We start from the raw sequence: 21519 nt of genomic DNA, 5'->3' as shown, positions 1-21519 counted from the left end.
TCATGTTCTCCCTTTTCATTCCCTCTTCGCTGCACCCCATTCATCTGAATAATCAGGGTCCAACTTAGATCTAACATCCATCTCAAAGCTTTCCTTGAACCTCTTAATGTTACTTATTTACCCCCCGACCCTCCACCCCAGTCAAAATGCTCTAATAAAGTCTTGTCCTTCCTCTGTAATAGTGTGTGCTGACTCGTGTCCCGTTTACCTGTCTGGTAACCCTCACCAGAATCAAAGTTCCCTGAGGCCAGGGTTTGTATTCCACTCACTGTTTTTCTAGTACTTGGCACAAGTCTACGCATGTAGGAAGTTCTTGGTAAAATGTTCTCAAATGAATAAGGAACAGAAGACCTACATTCAAGTCCTGGGCCTGCTGCTTTCTAGTTGTGACTAGAAAGTTGACTTTGGACAAGTTCCTCATGCACTTAGGGTCTTGGTTTCCAAATTTAAAAAAAGAGAAATTTTTCTGAGATGTTATGAAGTTCTTTTCAAGCATGAACATACTGGGATTCTAATGCAACTCATTAGCCATCCAGAAACCATAAATCAGCAATCATGTCTTGCAAATGAGAAGCTGGGAGCATTGCCATGGACTTAATTTCTTGAACATGGATTGATTATTTTATTCCATCCACTTATACACATTAATGGTCAACAGATTCATACTTGTTCTTATGTTGGTATTTTTGTTCTTGACCCAAGGGTTTATTTTCTTCAGGATACTCTCTTCATTTTATACTGACTGGCACATCTGAAAAGAGCCCCTTAAGCCCGAGAAAATAATAAAGCCTGTTTATGTCTACTTTTTTGTTCTTATGTCCATCTGTTTTTACACAGAGGGAGTTAATGAAACTTATTGCTGTACTAAGAATTTCAAGTGAAGGTAATTTAAAAAACTGTTAGATGAGAAACTGTAGTCTCAAATAAGAAACAAAATCTGCAATTTTTGCTGATTTTCGTGGACTTGAGTTGGTAATAGATCTAATACCATATATAACTGTGTGAAATATTTGATATGAAAATAGAGACGCCTGGGTGGCTCAGTGGTTGAGCGTCTGTCTGCCTTTGGCTCGGGTCATGATCCCAGGATCCTGGGATCGAGTCCCGCATCAGGCTCCCACGCGGAGCCTGCTTCTCCCTCTGCCTGTGTCTCTGCCTCTCTTTATGTGTCTCTCATGAATAAATAAATAAAATTTAAAAATATTTGATATGAAAATAAAAGGAAAAAAGAGAACATGCCAGCAGCAAAAGTGTTAATGTCAAATGTCAAATGTAAACCATTGCAGTAATTCACATGCAGTAACTTCACTTTCCTGGTGAAGGAATCCATGTCAAACTAGGGGTTATTTGTGCTTATACACTTTGGAGGTTGCTTCCTTCTATGTTCCCAGCACTAATTATCATAGGAATCAGAATCTAAGTATATCTCAGATACTTGTTGCTAGTAAATGAAACATGTTTAGATATTTCATTCATATTTCCTACATAATAATCTACAGTGGTAATTTACTAAGAGTTTCTATAGGTATAATTAATTTTTCCTAAAATTTGCTATATATTTCCTGGTAAATGTGACTAATTCAAACTTGAAAATGATTTTTAACATTTTTCGAAAGTTACTTCTTAACCTTATTGCAAAGTCTTGATCAATATTATTAAAATGTTACATCTAATGGGATAAAACATCAGTACTCTACCCAAACCCACTACATGCGATTTTTATTTTCTGCTTTTAATTGAAAGTTTTTCTTGCCCAATGCAGAATTCCTTTTATCTTTGGACAAAACTGTATTTGGCCTAGCTTATAGGTTAATTAGCATCAGGATCTTTTCCCTGTATCTCCATTATTTTTATGCATTGTTGCTTATTTAGCAATCCATGGTGATCTCTGACCTCCTGACTCAGCAAAGCTCACTTCCAGGTCAGGTGGCCATGACCTCTTGTAGACAGAACAGTTTGTTAGCAGCACACCGGGAAAACACCAAAGACAAATGGATTTGTTGTTTCTTTAACAATGAGTTACTCAGAGCTCAAATCACAGCCAATGAAAATTATTTGATGACTCAAATACTTGGTATAGAAACCTTGATGAAAATATATACTTTTCAAGAAAATAAGAATATATCTTTATTTTATATGGAAAATAAATTGTGGTGGTTTATTTGGGAGACAGTTTTTGCATTTGATTACAGATGACTTAAATTACTTTGCAACATCTGAGTGTGGAAAGTGAATTCCAGTTTTTTAGGCTGCATATAGGGTATATGGATGTGTAAATGAAAGTTCAAACCCTAAAAGTTACTGGACACATTGATGATCCACTAAATAATACTATTAATTTGGCTATATTCTTTAGCATGTTAATTGTTTCCATCATTAAGATCAATGATTTTTTTTAAGGTTTTATTTATTTATTTTGAGAGAAGGAGCACAAGCGGGGGAGGGGCAGAAGGAGAAGGAGAGAGAGAATCTCAAGCAGACTCCCTGCTGAACATGGAGCCCTATGTGGGGCTCAGTCTCACAATCCCGAGATCATGACCTGAGCCAAACCCAAGAGTCTATGCCCAACCAACTGAGGCACCCAGGCATGCCCCAGGATCAATGATTCTTAATGGCAGGTGATAAATGATGCAGTTCATAAACAGTGTAGTGCTTTGTCTCATAGGTCTGATTTTTAGAAATTACTTAATTTGATATTTCAGTAGCATTATAGGAAAATAAGAATGTTTTCTTTATCAAAAGATTGAGAAACCTTCCTTTAATTAATCTGCAGTTTAAAAAAAGGTTGGTAAATGACAGGATTTTTGGCAGAGAAGAAACAAGGAAAATGAGTTGTTCCCGTGCAGCAGGAATCCAGATATTCCAGGGCAGGCAGAAGTGTGGGTATCTGTAAACCCAAGAGAGGACACGCACTTGTAAAAGGAGGAAGGGAAAAATACAGTGTCCAGGAGAGTTTCTTGTGCTCAGTAAGCACTCAGTAAATAGTTTTGAGCGAATAAATGAGCTGAGGCCACCCAGCCATATCAAGCATTGGTATAATTTACTTCTGATATAGCATACAAAAGTGACACAAAAAATAGTAAATGGGAGTGACGAGAAACTTAAATTATTTGGGCATCTGCTAGAAGTCTTATTTATGTTCAAAGAAATACAGGGTTTCAGATACCAATTTACCTCATTTTCACCCCTAAGAAGATGAAGGAAATGAAGGGAACTGCTATTTTGGATCTAATTTTAACCAAGAGATTGGTTGGTGGAATAGAAGGAGAAGGAAACTTTATTCACTTATTCAGTGAAAGTTGAGCGTCTACTATGTGCCAGACTCTTGGAAGATGGTGACCGTGTCATTTTAGCTCTGTGATAATCAGCGAGCAGGTGATGGATATAACCAGATATGTATCACAGATATTGGGAGAGAAATTTCAAATTTCAGAGAAGAAATAGATATGATTCTGTAGGTTGAGACTCTAGACTAAAGAGATGAGAACCTCAACTTTTAAAACTGTGATTAGGGCTCTTTGAATGTGCTCTCGAAGCTTCTCAAACCCCCCTTCTCAAATTCAGTATCATACCAGGTCACTATTGCCTTTGTACTCACTTATCTATTTGTTGTGAAACTTTAAGCTTCAAGAGGGCAGCCCTGTATCTGTCGTGTTTATCTTTGTATCCTAGTAAATGGGACAGGACTTGGCACATAGCTGATACTCAATAAAGCACATGTATACACTCATACACACACACACACAGGCACACTTCATTGTGTATATAATGAATTAAGCAATAAACAATAATGAAATTCTGATAATATAATCATGAAAGTTTTTCCAAATTATCAAAGATAATGCACACACACACATACACACACATTTGTTAAGTTGAAGAGTCCACATTTTTTTGAATGATTAGAACTAGAGGTTTGAAAGTTCTAAAAGGGTGAGGAAAAAAGATGGCTATGGCTGCAAAGGGCATACTCAGGTTAACTCAAAATATAAAAGACCATTTAAAGAAAAATGCAAGGACAGGCAAATAACCAAGAACAGATACCAAAGAGAGAGATAATCCCAATAGAATGGTGTCAGGAAGCCTAGAGTTCAGAGTGAGCTGAAGTATGTAAAAAAAAAAATTCTAAAAACAACAAAAGGGACTTAAAAAGCTGGCAAGGAAGCGTCCTACAGAAAATGAAGGTCACAGAATAAACCAGATGTAGAAAATTGGAATGCTTATGATGTCAACTGTGTTGTTCCCATTTTTGATAATGACATAGTTACAATTTCTGTCAAGAGTGGAGTATTATTTTTAGTTGTACTTCTTACTGTAGAATTTTGTTTTACTTCTGTAGAAAAAAGAACAAGAAAAGGACAGGACCTCTGATGAGAAAAACAAAGGACTGTTCAGCTCTTCTTATTCTTGGCTTTTAATCAAGGATCATGATCTCCCATCTGATAAGGTTAGAATAGAATGAGGGTAAGAGGGAATTGAGGGGGCAGCCCAGGTGGCTCAGCGGTTTAGAGCCGCCTTCAGCCCAGGATGTGACCCTGGAGATCCGGGATCGAGTCCCACGTCGGGCTTCCTGCATGGAGCCTGCTTCTCCCTCTGCCTGTGTCTCTGCCTCTCTTTCTCTCTGTGTCTCTCATGAATAAATAAATAAAATCTTAAAAAAAAAAAAAAGAGGGAATTGAGGCTGATGGCAGCATAATACCAGATCCTTAGCCCTTCCTTGTAGATTGGGGTCTCCTGGCCCAGATTGTAGCCACAGGCCTGAGAACGCTCACACCTGTGATTCCCCCGCTCCAACCAGCCATCTTGAGGGAATGTTAGCAAACACAGAATCTCAGCAGAATTTTAGAATTTATTCTGAAATTTTTGGGAACACTCAGAAAAGAAAGCGATAATCATTAGGCACCAATAAGAAATCAAGAGGGACTAAGTGATATTCCTGTTCCGTAGAGAAATTAGAATGCAAGATGAAGAAAATGTGGTAGTTAAAGGTGTGTAGGAATATCATCCAGCCAGTTTTCACAGTATCTCAAGATTTTATTGTCGATTTAATAGAGAAATATGAAGGGAATAACAATAGTTAAGTGGATTCACAAGTAGGTTTGCATAACCAAGCCCAAAGAGTGCTAAAGAATGGATCCATGTGATCACAGAAAGTGATGTATAGACATTTACTTCTGTTTTATTTTAGGTTTTTCTTTAGCAGTGACGTTAAAGATGATGAGTTGGATGAAAATAATAGGAATGACAGATGCCTGTTGGATTCTTAATGTGTCAAACACTGTTCTATTACTCTGCATTATTAGTTTATTTAATCCTTACAACAATCCTATGTAGTCAATACTTTTATTTCCACTTTATAAATGAGTAAGCTGCAGCACAGAGAGTTTAAGTAACTTCCTCAAGGTCACATATTTCTTAGGTGTCAGAGCTGTGATTCAAGCCCAGACTGTTTATTTAATGGCATAAGTTACATAATTGATATCCTTCAGGCTTGTGAATGACCAAAGTGAAATGTACACCTGAAGTGGAAAGCTGTAGATTTGGTATCCAAAAGAATTCCAATAGACTGGAAAAATTGGCTAAATTAACAAGACAAAATTAATTTAAAGTAAATATATCCTCATGCACTTAAGTTCCCCCAAAAATCAACTATGAAAGTAAAGATTGGGGAAATGGGACTTACTAATGAATCAAATGAGGAAGTCTTGGGTTTCATTAATAGAGGCTTATTATAACCAAAGTATAGTCTGGTGTAGTTGTCAATGAAATGCAATCTTGGGTTGCATTAAAAGAAGAATAAAACCATTAAATGAATATATATATGTGTGTGTGTATATTGGCACATAACACGATACAACATAATATATGGTGTAGATATCATATATACCAGAATGAGAATACACAAAACTATGTCATGTGAGGAATGAATGCTCTCTCAAAAATAAAGTTCTAAAGATCTGACAATACAAAATGTTTTGCCTATAAAATAATTTAGAGATTTATGAAGTCCTTACCAAATCTAGCCTGAATGATCCTGTACTAAAATAGAGAAAGTATACATAGGACAAATGTGACACATGGAGAAAAGTGGTCAGATTTATGGACTATCTGAAAGCATAGCTAGGAGCATTGCATGGGAAATTATAGGAAGGCAGTTGATTCAATTTTACCTAAGAATTTGTTCACAACTAGTCTCATGCAGAAGCAGCTACATTAAAAGGCATGGAGTCCCCATCATGGAATTTGTTTGAGCAGACACCGGATGGCCACTTAATGAGGGTGTTGGAAAGGAATTGACTTGTAGGTCAGGAAGATGGGAGACCTCTGAGTCCCTTCTAACTTCAGATTCCAGAAGAATGAACAATTACTCGACCTCTCTCTATGAAATAAGGAGTGAGGGATGGATGCTGAGTGTTGAAACTGTTCCAGCTTACAGAACTATGGGTAAGTTGAGACCTGGAGATGCGTTCCAGGGGAGTCAGATTGAGTTATGATCCAAATCAAACAAAAAGTCTAAGTTACACAGGAGTTATCCATGCCTTTCTGGTGATAGTTTTCTCTTGATTTTATCTCACTAGTAAGCCACAAATTATTTTCCAACAAAGCCATAGATTTGGAAGCATTTCCAGTCTTGCCTGCAAGCAGGCTTTTTCTGTGACCATCTCAGATCCTGGGCACAAGGAACCCAAAGAAGTATTTCACTTCTAGGAGTATGCCGCGAAAGTATCAGCTAGACCTAATAACTTGGTTTCAGTATTCATGTCAAGCTTTTAGACAATACACGACTAAGGCAGAATGAGACCAGTCTAGATACTTCATGGGAAACTTAGAGGAAGACGCTGAAGAAAGATTATAAAACTACCTCGTCTCCCCTTTTGGAACCCTGAAGTTTCAGAGGGACTCTGAAGTCCCCCATTTTCCTGAATTACAAGTGAATACCCTTTCAGCATCTCACTAAGTGGTCTTCCAGTCTATGCTTGAACAAATCCTATGCCAGGAGACACGTTACTCTTAATGACAGCATCTTCCATTTAAAGACACCAGATGTTAATATGATGTGTCAACTATACTTCAATTGAAATTTAAAAATGGGCAGCCCCGGTGGCGCAGCGGTTTAGCGCCGTCTTGCAGACCAGTGCGTGATCCTGGAGACCCTGGATCGAGTCCCACGTCAGGCTCCCTGCATGGAGCCTGCTTCTCTCTCTGCCTGTGTCTCTGCCTCTCTCTCTCTCTCTCTCTGGATAAATAAAATCTTAAGGAAAAAAAAAATTAAAACTGTTTTTAAAATAATAATAAAGATAGAAGACGTTATGGGAAGAAGGGAAAGGGAACTCAGGGAGATAATGCAAGTGAAAGAAAGGGTGAGCAGAAAGATGAGAAATGGTTTTGGCAAATGTATTCCACCGTGATTTGTCCTCACTGGGAAGTGGAGAACAAAATTTAAAACACTGAGAAAACATTGTTCTTCCCATTAATAACTTTTCTATCCCATTTGGCTTTTCTGCCAATCCGGCTTTATAGTTCTGATTATAATTGTTGCAAATGCTAAGATTTCCTAACTGGATCGAACCCATTAAGTAGTTTTTAAACAATTTCCTATATTTGCATCAAACCAAAATAATGGCAGCTGTCTAGTAGAATAAGGACAAGCTTGGGAATCAGTTTCAGAGATGTGAGTCCCTGAATTGCTATTGACTGGCTCTGGGACCTCGGCCTTAATTTCTCTATGCCCACTTCTCTCATCTATGAAATGAAGATAGTAATACTTACTTGTGGGAGCACTGAGAGGACTCGGTGAAATAGACATAAAGGGATAAAACCCAACATGGTGCTTGAGGAATTTTTGTTTTGTTTGCTATTGCATTCCCCAGCATCTAGGGTAATGCCTGGCCAAAGGAGATGCTCACTAAATGTTTGTTAAGTGAATGAATGAATGAATGAATGAGTCAGTGAGCCAGCTCAGCATATGACCCTTCTTGCTAAAGGCATGGCAGTGTTATCAGACAGGAGAAGTCTTTGTAAAGCAAGAGGCTGACTGATTAGTCAGAGGTTTGAGGAAGGAGAATGCTTTGTCACAGATAAATGTATTTTTTCCCATCATGCAGCATAGCTTCAGGATCTTTAAAAAATTAAACCAAAACTCTGAGCATTGGGTTGTCTTTATAGTCTTTCCTCAGTCCTTCCTTTGTGTTTTCCATGAGGTTGTCTGGAGTGGTCTCATTCTGTCCAGTCATATTTTGTTAGAAAGCTTGAAATGAAAAATGAAACCAACTGAAGTCTGGCTGGCAGCCATTCAGAAATAGACTTTTTTAAAAAAGTAGATTAATTTTCAAAGGCATTTTCCCTCTTTAATACTCAGATTTTTAGAAGAACCACTTAGTAAAACAAACAAGAGTGTCTTTTCAGTGTCTGGTTATCTCTTTTTCAAGACTGAGTTTGGTAAGTTACATAATATTAACTATTGTTTATTCCCGGGGTGCAAAGCCAGGTAAAAAAACCAAATGAAATATTTAATTTATGAGTTGCTTTCCTAGAGTGAAATGAAACTCAGCTGCATAGCTTTTATTTGTTTTAGAGCACATATTTAATATTAGTCAGATTAAAGTATATTTTTGCAAAAATAAAGGAAAAAGAATCAAGTTGAAATGGTTAAAAAAGGTCAAGTTTCAATTCATATCAAAAATAATAGAGAAAATTGAGTTTAGTTTCATTACTCATAACCATAAATGACAGGGGAGTGGCTCAGAGAATTGGCGTGCAGTGGAGATGGAAAGGAACTCTCTCTCGTTTGCTAAAAGGAAAACAAAACAAGGATGTTATCTCTTTGCTTCAGTATGAACAAGACAAGTGTGTAATTGAAACCTCACCATATAACACCTTTCACAAACCGATTTCTGATGTCATCTGATTGCTTACTGCCTGCTAATCTTATCTCTGTTCAAAGCTAATCTTAAAATTATACTGCATTACAGTAAGCTAAACACATTGCATCTATCTGAGGTGCATAGTGGACCCCCAATAAATATTTATCAGTTGACTTTTGTGCACTATGGAGGCAGGCTTTCCTTCTGGCCTTACATGTGACTTACTTGTTTCTGCCAGAGAGGTTTCAGTTTTGCTTTTCCTCTTACCTGAAATGCTATGCCCATCATTGTCAGTACTTCCTTAAAATAGTGTAAAAGAGCCCCACCCCTCAGAAGCCCTAATAAAGCCACCTAAACTAAAGCCTCCTTGCCCCTCTGGAAGCCCCATTATAAACATGATTATAGACATTTCAGAATGGTTTAAGATTCTGCTACTGGCATTCTTATTTCTCTTGGTTCTGACACACCCCCAACTAATGCCCCACAATAGACATCCCTCAAGAATGATTATCATTTCCCATGGGGACACACACGTGTGGACATCCCTCCACATGCAGTGTCCAGCCCATTGGGGGCACACTCACAGGACATGTTCTCTGGCTGGATAATGAAAGTTTTAGCCTTAGTAAAAAAAAAAAAAAAAATTAACAACCCCAATTGCTTGTTTCTGCCAGTCTGCCAAAAATGGGTATAAGTGGAATCGAGGCTGTGAGAGATGGATCTTTTTCATCAAACAAGTGATCAAAACCTAATACATTTACACCTGAAAATTGCTTTAAGGTAGATTGGATGACTAACAGAAAGTCTTCCAAAGGGAAATAATATATGGTATTATATTTATTTGAAAGGCCTGTACAATATTTGAACTACTGTACAAAAACCAGTTTTGATTCAATCTTTAGAAAAATGATTTGGAAGAGATTAAACTACATATTGCTGAGGCCTAACAGACCATCGTAAGCATTAGGTATTTTCTGGACTTCCCCCAGTGTGAGTTGAGCCACAGGGCAGGCTGGAGCTCAGTGCAAAGGAAAGAGGGTGAGGTGTGTGCTCCCACGCCTTTCATGCTGTAAACTCAAGGAGTAAGCAGGCTTGCCATGGAAAGGCTTACAGAGAACCCACAGCATACATATGGGTGTATGCAGTAATGAAAATCTGTATCTGTGGGTAGAGTTAACAGGCATATATAAATGGTAAGGTTAGTGGTTAAATGTGGTTACCTTTGGACTGAAAACCAATTAATTTTTGTTTTCTCATATTCCATAGTAAGGGTACAGCTTCAGCCTTTCTCTTTTGGGCAGAGTATAGGTTTTGATGGAGGGGAACTAACTAGAGGGCTAGTCTAGTGACCTGATTACCCCAACTACAAGACTATATGTGCAGAAGAAATAAAATAAGTAGAAGACATTGAGGAAGTTACCTGGTTAAAGAGATGGGACACCTGGGGTTTGATATGGGAAGATGTGGAGGACTTAGGTGCTCATGGTTGGACCTTGACCCTGAGAATGACCATAATATTACAGATTAGACATATGGGCTGGGGAGGAGGATAGGGAATTGATTGGAGGGTATGTAAAGTGAATTGGCTAGAAGAGCATTGGACAATGCTGGTTTTCATGGTGGTGTATAAAGTGATAACCCAGTCTTCGATGTTGAGAACTGGGGAATTTCTTGCAATCAAGAAAGGAAAAATAAAATAAGAGGACATTCCTTGATTTCCATGTCTTTACTGAACATTTAATTGTCTAAGGCACTCTCCTACACTACTACTTTGGAAAAGAGGAAGAAGTGGAATTTATCAGAGATAGGCTTTTTAAAGGGAAGGAGTTCTTTTTGTAATTCATTGAATCTATTAATATCTTATATATTTGAAGTGCTTTAAAAGTCTTTATTTTCTCATCATAGCATATTTCAGGTGGCAAATTTTTATTTTTTATTATAGTTAGAAACTGAAAGAAAATTTACTAAGGTAGTAAATATGACCTGTAGAATTTTTAGCATATCATAAACTGGTCAGAATGAGTTTTTTATTATCAGTGATTGCATTAGAATAAACTCAAGAGCATTAAAATCATATTAATTCTCTCTTTTATCCATCTTAATATGGTTACTTGAAATCAGAAGGTATGAAAGGAGATTTAGTAATTTTTAAGCTGTTCTCTAATTAGCTCTAAGACTTTATTTGAACTTTGCTCTTTCTATATTTTTACTGCTTATTGTCCTCTGAGACAGGTACCTTAGCTATGAATTTAGTCACCAGAGCACCTATCACATCTGGTTAGGCACATGGCCAGAAACTGACCTAGCATGGGTTTCCAAGCTGTTCTGCAGGGAGGAGGTATTCATGAAAAAGAACACGAAAAACAAATGACCCTTTGGGCACAGTCAGAGCTGTGAGAGTTTACATCTTTCTTGGCAATGCTGCAACCAGGCCTCAGTCTGCCACCCACGCCTCTCTGGAGTTGCCCTAGGGTGGCAGTATTCAGGGGAGGGGAGGGTGTAGCCCTGTAAGGGCAATTTGTGGTCAGAAGGCTGCATTTCAAGGGTCAGCCCCATCACTGGCTAGATGTATGGCCGTGACCTCTCAGGCTTAGTTTCTCACTGTAAAATGAGGATTATGGAAAAGCAACCACACAGGCTATAGAGGGATCTAGTGAGATGATTTCTCTATTTATATTTATTTTATAACTCCTACTGTGTGCCAGGCACTGTTTTAATCACTTTTACAAGTCAGAACTCATGCCATCCTCATTACCACCCAATGAGGTCCTTATTATTATCACCCTCATTTTACTGATGAGGAAGCGAAGCCATAGAGAGTGGGGTAGTCACCCAAATCCCAGAACTACTCAGAGGCAGGATTGGGATTCCAACTTGGTAAATTGTAATTTTTTATTTCCTATCATAAGAAGATAAGTAAGGAAGAATCTGAATAGCAAAAAAATAGGCCGGTTCCTCTCTGCAATTATTTAAGGGCCAAAGGTGCTCTGGATGTTGACAGAAGCACCTTCACTTGTGCACCTGCTTCTACCAGTCTAGTTCGGGGCCGGCTGCGCGGGCTCCTCAGAGGACTTTGCCTGTGGGCGGTTTAACATGGGCTCTGATGGTGGGGATCCCTACAGGCCTGACCCTAAAAAGAAATAGCGCCTTTCTGTGGACATGTTGAACTCACATACTAGTTTTTTTTGAAAATCAAACCAGCAAACAGAGGTAACACATACAAGACTAACTTGCCTATAGGGAGAACAGGTTTCACAGGTAAGAAGGCCCTCTCCATTTGCCGGGCCCCAGCCCTGGTTATCCCCACCCCCATACGCCTCACATCAGCTTTTCACTGGGAGAGACTGAACGTTCTCCATGAGCATCTCATTCCTCTGGCTGAGAGCATGAGCCCTCATGAAATGGATATACCCATGGATATAGTAGTACAGTATTCATTTAGTGCAGAATTAGCCAACAGATGCTTCCAGTTAGGCCTAGAACCAGGGGACAGGTTTTAGAAGGGGGAGGGGAGACAGCAAGCCTCAGGGTGCAGAGCCAGGAATGTTTGCTAATTGATTGATGCGCCTGCACTAGTGTCGCAGGAAGATTAGAAGCCTTTAGCCGATGACCAGACCCAGACCTGACCTTTGGAGCGATCGCTAGAGTCCCAGCCCGTACTGTCTCTCGGCCTCCGAGGCCGCGCAGGGTATGCAGGGCCCGTCTTCTGGCTCGGCCTTCTCTGAGAGAAGAACGGAGAACTCGGCGTTCGCTGACAGGCCGAGGGCGCAAGCTCCGGCCAGTTAACAGCCGGTCCTCAGAAGGTGAGTCCCTCTGAGCCGCAGCTGGCTGAGGCCACTCCGGGCCTGAACCTACTCCGGGCCACACCCAGGATCCTGCCACCTACCCTGGTTGCTGACTCCACCTGCATCATGATTGAGATGACTGGTCACAGTAAAAGCTTATTGATAAAGGTGGCCAGTTGGGGAACAGGGTTGATCTGCCTGTTGAGAAAGCCAGAAGCTCGGGCCTTGGCCTGGGATCCCTGATCTGGAACACACCGGGAGGCCTGAAAAAGTGAGTTGAGGCTGACTTTGTTGGAAAGCCTCAGGAGGAACAGTCACTGGGGCCACGGGGGCTGGAGTGGAGGGAGGCGGGTGGGCAGGTGTCGGTGCGTTGGAGTGGCTAGGCTGCTGGTTGCTTCTCTCCTGCTGGATGTTGAGGGGCCGCCTCAGCTTCCTCATATTCCCTCCCAACCCAAAGCCAGGGCATGTGAGACAGTCATCCTAGACGGTCTTTACCCAGTCAGGGCCAGTGCCGTTTCAAGGAAGTGGGAAAAACCTTCCTCTGCTACTTTGAGAAAATCATTACGTGTTTACTCAAAGAATTCTGACTTAATGGATTAGGAATATTGCGCGCTTCTTGGAACAGAGGTTTTTGAAACCAGACTCAGCTCTGAAAAGATGATGGTTCCTTTGCCAGGTGTATTCCAGGACAAATGAGCCAGCTTCCCCAGAGCTGGCTTTGAACGTGCGGCTCCTCTTTGCCAAGTTTAGTTAGGATTTCTCTTTGCCAGTCCAGAGTTATGTTGCAGAACTGCAGTGCATGTTTTCTTTGGAGATGCATATCAGTGTTTTCTTTATAAAGTTGCTATAAAAAAATTTAAAAAGCCTACAGCCCCCACTGACGGCAAGCCTGCCTCCAGCCCTCTGCTATGCCTGGTCTCTGTGACGAGACTTGCAAGCAGCCCTTAGTGCTGCTCTGCCCAGAACCTTGAGCCAGCTCACTGCCAACTCTGATTTCCTGAGTCCACACTCTGATTTCCTTCTCCACCTCCTCGTCTGGCTCTTGTCTATGTTTTTGTGTACATGTCTGTCTCTATCCAGTGATGGAAGGAGTCGGGAGGTCCAAGTCGAGTGCTCAACTCAGGCACTCATTAGCAGTGGGACTTGAATAAGTAGCTTGTTCTCTACGCTTCCATTCCTTTTTCTATGAATTGAGGATAGCGCACTCCATATGGAGTTATGATGAGAATTAAATGAGTTAATACATGCAGAGTGCTTATGCAGCGCCTGATATACAATAAGAGTTCAGTAAGTGCTATTTTGTAACCGCTGCCAGCATTCCCAGTAGAGCCTGGCACGTCGTAGGTGTTTAGTGAATGTCTGTCACGTAGTAAGAACAAGCATTGCCCTCTCTGTAGGAACCGCCCATAGCTAGTTGAAGAGCTGGGCACAAGGAAGTAAAGGGAAAGCGTGTGCTTTCTCAGCTTTGAGGCTGGGAGTCGTCTGTGCATTTGGTGCTCAGCTGTGTGAAGGAGAACTGTGCTTGGTATTTTTGTCCACACCCCTCCGGGATCAGAGATTTGCTGGAGGGGCAGCAGAGGGATGAGGGGAAGCCAGTGTAATCTGTGGGAAGAGAGCCTTTGATGGCATGCTTGGACAGAGTGAAATTTCTCCTTCTGAACCTCATAACACCAGTCACTTCACCTTTCCCAAGGCCTCTCTGAGGATGGGCATGTTTTAAAGACTTGAGCTGACATCATTGCATCTTGAAACATAATTGAACTGCTGGTACAAGTGGGTACTTGTGCCAGGCCCAGGGTCACCCACATCGCTATGGAAACACATGTATGCTTGAAAGCCCGCGATCAGAAGCAGAGCCTTCCAGGAGCCCAGCACCAGGTCACTTTTAGAAAAAGGCATTTATTTATATTCGCAAGCCGTCAGAGACCTATGAAATGAAATAATTTCAAATTAAATAGAAAAACCATGCCACAGCTGAATGCTAATAAAGCCTGCCACACGCCCACCCCGTGTGCTCGCAGTGCCTGGGATCTGCTGCATTTATTTTAGTTGCCCTCTGCTCTTTTGCCTCCATTTGCATTCTGCTGCCGCCCGTGGGGAGGTGGTTTGGCTCTTGATGCAAAAATGGTTCATCTTCATTCACACGCATTTGCCAGTACCAGAGTGGAAAAATGCAAAGCGGGGCCTGCTATAGAGTGTGCTTTGTGCTCTTGCTCTCTGTGTCTGTGTGTGCAGCACATACAAGGGCGTCCAATTCGGATGACTGCCTCCCACGCCAGTGCTGGGCTGTTGAGTGGAGATGTTCTCCCGTGGAGGCCTGAAACTTGCATCAGCACATCTTGCCCTAGATGTGCTCGAGTGATATTCTGAGTGATTGGGAGCTTTTATCTGCCTCTGGAAGCAGGCCTTTTCAAATAAGTATTGACTGTTAATGACCTGTTTAAATAAAACATTCAATTTTCTTTCTTCTCCCCACAAAGAACTTTGTAGGCAGCGACATTTCTAAACCAGAGGCTAACCCGGCCTTTCAAAAGAGGCAGAGCCTGGGCTCTTAAATGTGAAATTTTTTCCTGACATTTGCCCTTAAAATGCTTCTCAGCGAAGTTGTTCTAACGGTGAGTTTAGTACATTGAAGTCTCTTTGAATGGAAATGCAACCTTGAGAGGTTTTATTCCCCCTCCAAATTAAACAAAAAAGTCCAGGTAAAGTATCCTTATATGAAATTCATATTTCAGTCACCATTCTCTGTTTCATTGTTTATGTGTCCTCATTCCTAATAATTAAAGGAGCTTTCCTCCAAGGAACAAGGCACTACACAAGAATTTTTATTAAACTGCGGGAATTAAACCACAGAAGAAAGAGCTAAAGCACTCGGAGCATAAGAGACCTCAGTAATTACGACACCAGATAAGGAGCAGCAAAGGACGGAGGGGAAGGGACCAGAGCACAAAACAGAAGAGAGGGATTAAGCAACAGGAAGGTCAAGCACCAGAAACCCCACATAGTGTTAAATTTAGACGAAGTCCCAGTCTTATAAATTTAGAAATTTATTCTGAATTGTGTAAATGTAGACGAAGCCTTCAGCTGGCATGAAGGTACCCCTGGTTGTGCTTGGCGGACTGGACAGTTAGTCCCTGACCAGTTTAAAGGTGATCTTTACAGGGAGACAGCCTAGTACTTTGGAGATGACACCCATGCCTTTTTTTTTTAAGACAAATTTTTAACTTTCTGCTGCCTTAGCTGTTGAATGCATCCATCCCAGGGCCCGTACCCCCTTGTAGTACTGAGAGCTGGGAAGGACCACAGCAGTCATGCTCTGAAGGGTAGAGAATGTGTGGCCCCGAGTATGACTGTAGGAATTCAGGACTTGCTTCCAGAATCTGCTCCTTTGACCTATTGATTTCTATGAGCTGTAGGCCCTTGGAAAACAGCAAATTCAGGGAGAGGCTGTGTCTGAATTCCCCTTGGGCAGTTTTGTCAACCAGGTAAGGCTGTTGTGTCCTGTCACAGGAGAAAGAGGAGCCTACAAGTTGACAGCACATTCAGACACACTTTATCACAAACTATCATACCTCTCGTCTTTCCTAAAACTCATTTGCTCTTCCCTGAGAGGCCTACACACACACACACCCCTCCCCTTCCCTGGTAAGATGGTATTTAATTCTGAATTCTAAGCCACCTCGGGTGCTTCCCCACTTTTCCTTCAATATCTCCCGTGTCTACACAAGGTACACATGTCAATAAATTTCTGTTTGTTTTTCTCTTGTTCATCTGTCTTCTATTACAGATTAACAAGAGAGCGTGTCAGGTAGGAACTCAGGTAAAATTATTTTTCTTCCCCTGTAACTCCAGCCTCTTGTTCTGTAGCTGGAGACCTGAGGCCCTCATGCTGTATGGTACGGATCTAGAACCTTTCTTCAATTGTCCATCAGGACGAGGCACCCCAAGTAGACAGATCTAGTCGAAACTTGCCCCACCTGTTTCTCATTCCCTCAGAACACTGCTCTCTGCTAAGAGCCAATCAACGGCAGAAGAGAAGGAAATAAATTAATCGGTTGTGTTACACCTTCTTCCAGAGGTACCAGCATGCTGTACACCGAGTAAGAATGCAGATGGCTCTTTAAGTTTAGACAGGTTCGGAGCTGGCACTCTGGGCGACTGTTGGACACCCTGCTTTGACTGGGGTTTTTTGCTGCTAGCGTCGATCCTGTTGAGTAATTGACTCCCCACCCACAAGCTCAGTCCTGAGTCTTCCTCTCTGAGGCACCCATGAAAACGTCTCCAGGGCCACTTTCGTGATCACACGCTGTCAGGGCTGCACCAGAGTCAGATACGTGGACACTTTAATTACTTTAATGTAGAAAGAAGAAGCAGTTCAGCCTTAGACCCTGGAATGTCCTGCAGCCCCTGGGCAGCATGGAGGAGCCTAGGAAACACTTTGTTGGCTCAGGGCCAGCTAAATGCAGCCTTCTACACGCTCCTCCGAGGTAGGAAGCCACAGGAAAGCAGCCATCTCTTTATAACAAGTCCATTCCTGTCCATTCCTGTGTGAGTCGAGTGGTTTTGCTCTGCAGTTTGTGTGCCCTGCGTAGACAGGCCCAAGGCACGTGTCGTGTCCCATGCCTGCCCTGCTTGAGGAGCCAGCGCTCGGACGGCCTCCACTCTCCCGCAGAATTCTTGCGGCACTTCAGCAACAGCCCATGACTTGTTCGTGATGGTTTTGAGGGGCTGTATGCACAATGGCCGTGGGCTCCAAAGTCACATGGCCCGGGTTTGAGTCCTGGGCCTGCCACTTACCTTGAGACCCAGGCTCAATTATCGAATTCCTGCGTCTTGGCTTTCACATGTGCAAAATGGGGGATAATCATCATTTCTACTTTATAGGGGGAGGGTTAACTGAAAAAACAATGTTTGTTGAGCACTTAACATAGTGCCTGGCCTTATAAGTGCTCCATAAGTGTGTTAATTATTATTAATAATATGTTGGTGGCCAGATCCATCTTTAATGTAATCTGTGGGAAACTGGGCCCCTATTTACGTGTCTAGGCTTCTGTGAGAGTCTGTGTGTTGTGTGTGGTGGTTGAGATCAAGAAAGAGGCCCTTTCTTAACATTCCCAGGATGGAGACTTGAGAGTAGTGGTTCTCAAAGCCTAGGCCATGTGCCTCTGAATGCCCTGGGGGGGCTGCCTAAACACTGACTGCTGAGCTCCCCACCAGAGCTTTGGCATCGGTTGGCCTGCGAGAGGTGGACAACTGGCGTTTCTAACAAGTTCCTAGGTGACGCTGATCTCCTCTAGGAATCAAACTGAGAACAGCTACTCCAGGACAGTGCTTCCCAATAGAAATACAATGTAAGCCACCGTGGTCATTTAATATTTTCTAGTAGCCACCTTTGAAAGAGTAAAAAGAAATGAGCGAAATTCATTTTAATGTTGTATTTTATGTAACCCAGTATGTCAACTATTATCATCTCAACACGTAATAGATAGGAAAAATATTGAGACAGTTTACATTCCTTTTTGTAGTAAGTCTTTGGAATCGAGGGTATGTTTTACGGTCCCTGCACATTCTGCTTCAGCCAGCCACATTCAAATCTGGCTTTGCATGAAAATGACCTGGGGAGTTGCTTTTCTCAGGCCTCAGCCCCCTCATCCCAGTTGGCATTGGGTTCCAGAAAACCCTATTTCTGAAAGTTCCCCAGTTGATCCTGATGATTAGCCAGAAAGTCAAACTGATCCCGTCTTCTCCCAACCTGCTCATTTCCCTCTCTGTGCCTTATTGTCGGGATGTCCGCCACTTACCTATCTCCTTCAGCTACATTATGATAATTTGTGAAATACTCTATTAACAGCTCCAATTATGCGTTATGATCTTTATGCCTTTATAAATCATGGGAGAACTTTACATAAATGACCTTGAAAAAATTTGCTAAAATCATTATTTTAACATTTTTCTTATGTATTACCTCTGGTTCCCTGAATCCATTTCAAGAAAAGTGATGTAGTACCTGAGAACAGGAAAGTGAATCTAAAAGCAGTAATAGGTTTCAGAGAAACAAAAGTGAAACTTCATTACTGTCTACACAGTAAAACACAAGGGAAACAGGGTCAGAAAGCAATTTGACATTTCAATGTCTTGTTTTCACTTTTTGTGTTGTATATGATTGCCTGAGAATTAGAAATACATGTATTTCTTAAACTCAGAGTTTGGTAGTTGGACAGATTGTCATATGCTGAGTCTCACTGAATTGTATTAATTAGAAATGCTGAAGCATATTTTCCAGAATTTGTTCTGTTCAGGTTTTTCATAAAGAATATTTATCTTTGTTATAAACTAATAGATTTTCTGACTGGCATTAATGTATATTAAGTAAGATCTCTGCATAATGAGTAGTTCAGTTTGATATAACTTTGTACATGAAGTGACTAGTGGTAACCCTATTTGTGGATTATTAATTTTACACCAGAGAAGTGTATAGATGATATATTGGTGATAAATTGTGAAATTCTTTTCTTTGGATTGATATCTTTTCCTAATAAATTTTTGACTATGGAATATATATATCTAGAATGAAATGAGAGATTAATCTGTTATTTCATAAATAAAATTTCAGTCAACAACTTTCTTGATCTTTATTTTCTCTAGGATATATATAAAACTTAGATGATATCTCTGTATGTTTGTAATATTATTAATGAAAGCTGAAGTACAACTTTAAGGAAAGGAATTTCAAGCAATACCTAAGTTATTGAAACGTTACATCGATATCAGGAATTTCTGGTTATCTTAATTTTATATTGATTGATTGATAGGCACAGAGTATGTATTTATGGATCTGAATAATTGGGCTTCAGTAACTGGTAGGTTCTGAGAACACTCTTAAGTGATAGTAGGAATTAGAAACAGAGGCTTTGCCAGGAAGTCAGAGATCCCTGTACATTTCTTGTGGATTTAAAGCTCTTTTGATCAAGGTATGTTAGGATATGGGCATCCATCCTGTCTGATAGTGATAAACAAGTAGTGTGATGACCAGGTGTGACATGAGGGAAATAAGGAGGTCTGTTGGTCCCAAACACCTGTCACTCACAGCATTAGAGGCCTCTTAGGTTAGCTCAGGGGTCTGCAACTCTAAGTTGCCAAACTCTCTGGGTTTATTATTTTGGTGTGTTCTTTACCTAAGTTAAACAATCAAGATTAGATCAAACTGATCCGACTGTCCAGATGGAGTCCATAGCAGAAAACAGAATCGCCAAAGAATAGGAGCACAGCATAGTTTCATTGTCATAGAGGAGAGGAAGTGAGCTCAGGAAGGGTAACGAGCCTCTGATACCAGGCCACTTGGGGTGCGCTTCGCAGTAACCCAGTGGGACTGGTGCCAGACTGAGGGTGTGGACATTTAACACGGGTCCTCAGCTGGTGATCACCCCTGCCCAAACCTTGTCCTGACCGAGAACTCAGTTTGACTGTCTAGCCATTTAAATTCTTAATTCTTTAAGGCAAACCAAATTTAAGTTCTATTTATATTAAAATCCTTCATCTAGTTTCCATAACTGGAACTACAGCTGATTCCCCAATCTCCCTGTTAGGCACCAGCCAGCCGAAAGCCTTGACATAGAGAGAGCATTGGAATCCTCCTGAAAGGTAGAGCCTGTAGACGCAGCGCTCCATACAGGGGAAAAAAATTAAGAGAATAAAATGGGCCAAGAGCAGCCCCTACAATTATCTTTATCTTAATCTTTTCCATCTGAGAAACCTATAATAGCCCCTTTCTAACCTCGGAGCCAGCTTTTCCTCACACACAGACTCACGTAATTAATCCACTGGCACCACTACCACAGAAGAGTCTTCATGAGTTAGACGTTGAGGTCAGAGAGAAAGGGAATTGCCGAGGAAATGTATGTAAATATGTATATTAAGTAAAAGAAAGGTATATGTGTGTGTATTGTTCATCTCCAAATACAGCTCACCTTTCAGTGCTGCTACCTCCTCAGATCTCAGAAATGTTCTGTCCTCAATGGAATTCTTCCCTGATTCCTCCGTGGATTAAAACACTCCAGCCTTAGGAAACGCTTCACACCCAAATCCTAGACATCAAAGCACAACAAAAACAAGACGCTTTTTCTATCCGATTTCACACATCTATAATGGCAAGAGGAGATGTATCCAGAAGATTCAGCTAATCTAGTCTAATGAAAGGAACTGTGGCTCCCAGATCTATCCTAACAAATAGCACTAAATCCATCTGTCACCTTTGAGCCTTCATAGTTCCATAGGTCTGACCCGTATCTCCCCCTCCCTCACATCCTCGTTGCCACACACACACACACACACACACACACACACACAGAGTAACATGCAGAAAAATCCACATATGTGCACAGTGTGTGTTTACATGCCAAAACTTCCATTTGAATAAGAAAATCAAACATCCAAATGTTTTCAAATATGATTGTAGACCATTTTGCAGGTATTGTGATGACTGATCAAAGGTTCCACTTTTCATCTATGGCTTATCAACAAAAATGCTTGCTTATTTATCCTTGCACTTCACAGACCATGTCTCTTCACTGTTACAGATCATCAGAAAATAATCCCATCTCTGTTACTAGTAACTGTCAGGAGTAGCAATAAATGAGAATGAAATTCAGGTATTATTTGCTGGCTAGTATTTTTTTTTTAAGATTTATTTATTTCAGAGAGAGAGAGAGAATGGTGGGAGGGGCAGAGGGAGAGAAAGAGAATCTCAAGCAGACTCCCCACTGAGCACAGATCCAGACTCAGGACTTGATCTCAGGATTCTAAGATCAGGATCTGAGCTGAAGCCCAAGAGTGGGCCCTTTAACTGAACTTTGCCCCCCAGGAACCCCCCA

The 21519-nt window shown here is 41.1% G+C and overlaps 1 protein-coding gene across 22 annotated transcripts in view; it reads left to right on the top strand.

Annotated features, from left to right (window-relative positions):
* Nucleotides 1-21519, top strand: part of SPATS2L (spermatogenesis associated serine rich 2 like) — a 160985-nt gene that overhangs the window by 57645 nt on the left and 81821 nt on the right. Inside the window, exon 1 of one of the 22 annotated variants that reach the window (XM_072741859.1) lies at nucleotides 12447-12920. The exons of 18 other annotated variants lie outside the window; for them this stretch is intronic. The gene's annotated coding sequence lies outside the window, so the exon portion shown is untranslated. Of the gene's footprint in view, nucleotides 1-12446; nucleotides 12921-21519 lie in introns of those variants that run through there. 3 more of the 22 variants (XM_072741858.1, XM_072741848.1, XM_072741849.1) reach the window with 3 other exon arrangements.

This window comes from Vulpes vulpes, chromosome 16 (assembly GCF_048418805.1).
Source record: "Vulpes vulpes isolate BD-2025 chromosome 16, VulVul3, whole genome shotgun sequence".
Classification (NCBI taxonomy): Eukaryota; Metazoa; Chordata; class Mammalia; order Carnivora; family Canidae; genus Vulpes; species Vulpes vulpes.
This window is presented reverse-complemented; position numbering and strand designations above follow the sequence as displayed.